Raw genomic sequence first — 5,089 nt, forward strand, 5'->3', positions numbered from 1 at the left:
GGAAAAATGGCTAACCCTGCACATATTTTATAAGGGAATTTCTTTCTCAGATAAGTGTTTGTTAGATTCATCAGCTGGAGGTTCTTTTATGGACAAGAGTGTAGATGAAGCATATACATTGATTGATCAAGTCGCATTGAACCTCCATGAATGGTCAAGCAAAAGTTGGATGGAATCTCCCTCAGAAATTCAAGAAGTACAAGCCATATATACAAGAGAGCTTGTCAAACAAAATACAATTCAACCATCCAAGAGTTTTGAAATCCACAAGTCACAGAATGAGGAGTTCAAACATTTGGGGGCAAAGATTGATAGCATTATTTCAAAATGGTTCAAACAAGATCCTCCTCCTATATAGACAAGATCTAGCGTAAATGATAATAATTTTAAGTTGAGAAGTGGCAAGAATCATGAAGAATTTATGAAGAAAGATTTGTTTAGAATTGAGGAGAAGAACAATAGAAGACCTCAAGAACTCAATTTCATTACTCCAAGAAGTTCTCAAATGGCACAAGTACCTTTCCCTCAACGATTGATCACACCTACACCAGATAAGCAAGTTGGACCTCCTCCGTAAGCTCAAAGGGAATATGAGAAAAAGGGAGTACCTTTCCCAAGACCTTCACTAAATGTTCCTTTTCCACAAAGGCTAGTGTAGATTTCTGGATGTATATGAAGATGAGAACTCTTCAGATGAGGATTGTGATGATAATACAGTGGATAACAAGTTTTCAAATTTACCTTCTGGGTTTACAGGGTGTTATGATGAAATTGAATTTTCAGATGATGAATGTGATGTGATGTGGAATCCACACGACCTCACATGGCTCCCTCCCGAGTTGAGTCACACGACCGTGTGGATCACATGGCCATGACCTTCTTCGTCTATGCCAAGGTCACACGGCCGTGTGATTTCACACGGTCGTGACCTTCCTTTGCTCTGGAAACTTGGCACGGTCGTGCCATTTGACCTTCTTCGTCTATTACATTTTCGACCGATGTCTATGAAGGTGATGTAAAAGGTCTGCCATTTTAGACATCGGGTTAAAATCGGTGTAGTATCACTTAACGACATCGGGTGTAAAACCGATGTAATATTATATGTTAATAACACCAGTTTTGACAACGGTATATGACCGATGTAATATTAGTTAAGGACACCGGTTTTGCAGCGGTAGAAAATCGATGTAATATCAGTATTGTTTAACGACACAAATTCGATTTCTGAAATAGTGAAAAACCAATATTATCACCAAACAAAACATAAAATTAAGTTAATATTATTAATTCACTAAGAAATTCACAAATAAAAATGCACTGATGTATCTAAACACACCAAATCAATATCCATATAACCAACACATAAATATTCTTCTTACAACATAAAAAGATAATAGATATTGTGCACATCAAGTCAGTATCCACAACTTACACATAACTATTCTTACAACATCAAAAGGTAATAGATAATACACAAATATTCTTCTTACTGGTGCCAACGTTATCCTTCTTTCTCTGTGCAAAGATTTAACTAAATCTTCCCCAGTAGTTTTATTTGTTAATAGACAATTCGCTTTATCTATTACTAGATGGGCACCTCTACTTGTTTGATGTCCTGAGGCTGACAACTGATTGGTGATAATCCACTTAAGCTAGCACTTTCCAGTGCTAGAGTTGCAATAACATGCTGCAACTTTGCACCCACCGAGAGGACAAGCTTCATAAGCAAACAAAGAAACTATAAGTATCCCATCCCTTCTTTAATTTGGTGAGCACTGACAACACAGACGATAAGTAGAGTATCTACCGTAACAGGAATAATAGCTATCCAGAAATAAAGATTAGATCCTGTAAGACCAAAAAAATTAAGATGGCACAAGTACTTAAGAGAAGAATAACATCATAAATTAAAATGAGGTAGTATCATGAGTGTACAAGAGTCAACCATTGATGTTGAACAGCATAAAGGTAATGACAAAACCCCACAATTGTGCACTGCAAGAGTTAAAAATTAGAGCCTGTGAGTTGCTATGAGAGAACCTAGCAATATTCAATTGACATTTGACATTGAAATTTCAATTGGGGTGATGCTTCATGTATGAGAGATGTAGAGAGAAGGTTGAAATGGTTTTACCTCAGTTACAGTTCTTAATTCAAGTTGAGATCTGACCTGATTCAGGTCTCCATCATTATTGTATATATGATGTGCTAAGTACTAGTCTAGGCAATGAAGAGATGTGCCAACATCGTTCTTATCCTATGGTATTATGACCAACCATTTGTTTCACAGAATCCTTAGTGGGCTCTGAGTTAAGCTCACTTTGAGGTTGAGATGTGGTTTGAGCCAGGGAGAATGATGTTGATTTTGCATGATGCAACTAATCTACATGCTGCCATGTGATTCGCTCGGCGAGGGACATGAATTTTGCTTGCCGCGCTCCCTAATCTAGGCACCTAGATGCATTAACTGAGGTAGGGGATCTGCAATGTTCAAGTGAGGCAACAATACCATTAGCTATATAAGTTTTCATCAACAATTTAGTAGAGTTTTGTATTAGTTGGAACATCATGGCCAATATAGTCTAACAATGATCAATGAAATTACAAGAAAAAAAATCCATCCAAACATTCATCTGACCTTACACCAACAATCCTTTTAAACTCTTCTTCCATCGAGAGTATCATGTAACTATAAAAATCATATCTTGGTGTCAGATTGTGGTTCTGCCAAACATACATGAGAGATACGGTAAGCCAATGAGGAAAAAAGTAGAATTTCCTTATGATGCCATGGTAACGAGGACAATTACATATATGTTAAAACAAAAGTAAATAAAAATATTTCTCCTAAATCTAGAACCAACCATCTTCTAACTTAGTACAGATAATAAAGCACTTCAAGCAAAAGCAATTATTGATTTTAACCTCATGAAGCCAACATCACTAATGAACAAGATATCAAATATAAAAATGTCTCTAAAACTTCCAACATACAAAGATAAAACCCTGACGAAGGGTAAGGTAGTCAGCCTGTACGACCGACTTTCCAAACTGACGAAAGAAACGATCTACATAATGTGATGTGATGATATTAATAAAGGAAACAAGTAAGATACATTCCTAGGCTCTATAAGATCATTTAGGCAAAGAGCATTTACACCTATCATCCATAAACTGGAGTTAGGTGTTACCTTTGATAAGGAGTCTTATGTTGCTAGAGATTCTTGTATGTTTTTCCTAGTGTATTAAAAGTTCATACAAAATTTTGGATTTAAGGAACTTACCACCCAAATGACCAAGCTATTTCTGCTCCAAGAATTTGACGAGTGGAACTTCATAAAGCTTGACTGCCTTCTCATTGTCAATGCCTGCATCAACACTCTTATTAAATGTTTCATTTGCTTGACAGAGCACTAGAAGAAAGATACTTTCTTTGGAGAACAAAATGGCTTAAACGAGAGATGATTAATCACCTTTAATCGCTGATTTAGTTTTCCTACAGGCAGGTAGTAATTAGGCAAGCAACCTACTGAATAAATCACATTCATTCTACTTTACTACAGGGGTGAAAAACTCACACTGCCTTATATCCTAATTCAATAATCAAAGTAAAATAGTTCATCTAAGAACTCTAACCTGAGGATTCATGTGCATATCCAAAGGTCCATCACCTTGCACACTAAATCCCCTTGTAGAGTCATCCACTTGTTAAATAGCTTACCAACTTATTAGATTCAAAGTAAGTTCTTTTCGGCAATGCATCAAACATGAGAAGTGCAACTGAACAATAACCTGCATGGATGAGACTCCAAGGTGTTAGTTAGAGCCCTAGAGCCAATCATTTGATGATTGTATGGACTCATGTATATCATATTCTTAATAAAGGCATTTGTTTGGTTATTATACTTATTTGTATTAGTGCCAAATAGACTAAGTATAATAGCGTCCTTGAGTAGAAGGTTCATACCTATATCAATCGATTAGTTGAATCGATAGTGAGATGATATAGGGAACACTACTCTAAATCATTCCTAGTCGAGTATTAACATTCAGGGACAATGTTAATGCAATAAGACTAGCATGTAGGTCAGCTCGATGACTTGATCTCACAAGTCATGGATATAGAGATATCATGCTGACACATGGGTATACATTGGAGAATGTATACTGAATGACCCGCCATGAGAAAGTATCATGGATCGTTATATGAGTGTCATATACTTTCTCATGTGGCTATTAGTATGACTATTAGTCCTTAGACCTGAAGTCACCATGGGTCCCTACATAAGGAGTTATGTACTTTAGTTTCGTCAAACGTCACCCGTAACTGGGTGGACTATAAAGGCGATTACTGGTATGTAACGAATTATACAGAGGGATGTGAGTGATGTAGATGGGATCTATCCCTCCCATATGACGGGAGCGACATCGCTATTCTTGATAGAGTGAGACCACGAAGTGCATGGCCATGCCCAAATGAGTCAACATTAGATGTTGAGCTCATTTGATCGAGTGAGTCTACTTGGAGTTCAAGATTTAGATTGATTAGAGGATGACACGGTCTATGTCTCACATTAATCAATCTAGATGTCTAGGATAGAAGGACACTTGTCACATATTGTGAGGAGTCACAATTAGTAGTCACAAGGTGATGTTGGATCTCAACATTCTTGTAACTTGGGTAGCAATGATGTATTGCTAGATGCCGCTCATTGCTTATGTTTCTAAAGGAGTTTAGAAACATTGCCAACGTTACAAGAACCTATTGGGTCACACACAAAGAACAAGTGGATGGAGATTAGGTTCATATGATGAACCAATTGGATTAGGTTCATGTGATGAACCAAATTGGATTAAGAGTAATCCAAATTGGGCTAATTGAGTTAGACTCAAGTTGATTCATGTGTTCAATGAGTCTAATTTGGATTATAACTCATTGAATCAATTTAATTAAATGAATTAGATTCATTATATTAAGTTGGCTTGAATCAAATGGTTAGATTAGATCAACCATGAGAGAGATTTGGTCAAGTTTGACTTGATTTGAGAAGGAAGATCAAAGGTCAATTTTGAATTGACCATTTGCCAC

The 5,089-nt window shown here is 36.6% G+C and overlaps 1 long non-coding RNA gene across 1 annotated transcript; it reads right to left on the reverse strand.

The window, feature by feature from the left end:
- Positions 1-1,679: 1,679 nt before the first annotated feature.
- LOC122053885 lies at positions 1,680-1,969 on the reverse strand. The gene is made up of 3 exons (XR_006132427.1): positions 1,946-1,969; positions 1,808-1,848; positions 1,680-1,717 (listed from the first exon to the last, which is right to left on the reverse strand). It is a non-coding gene; the product is annotated as an uncharacterized LOC122053885 (long non-coding RNA).
- Positions 1,970-5,089: the final 3,120 nt, after the last annotated feature.

Source organism: Zingiber officinale, chromosome 3A (assembly GCF_018446385.1).
Source record: "Zingiber officinale cultivar Zhangliang chromosome 3A, Zo_v1.1, whole genome shotgun sequence".
In the NCBI taxonomy this organism is placed as follows: Eukaryota; Viridiplantae; Streptophyta; class Magnoliopsida; order Zingiberales; family Zingiberaceae; genus Zingiber; species Zingiber officinale.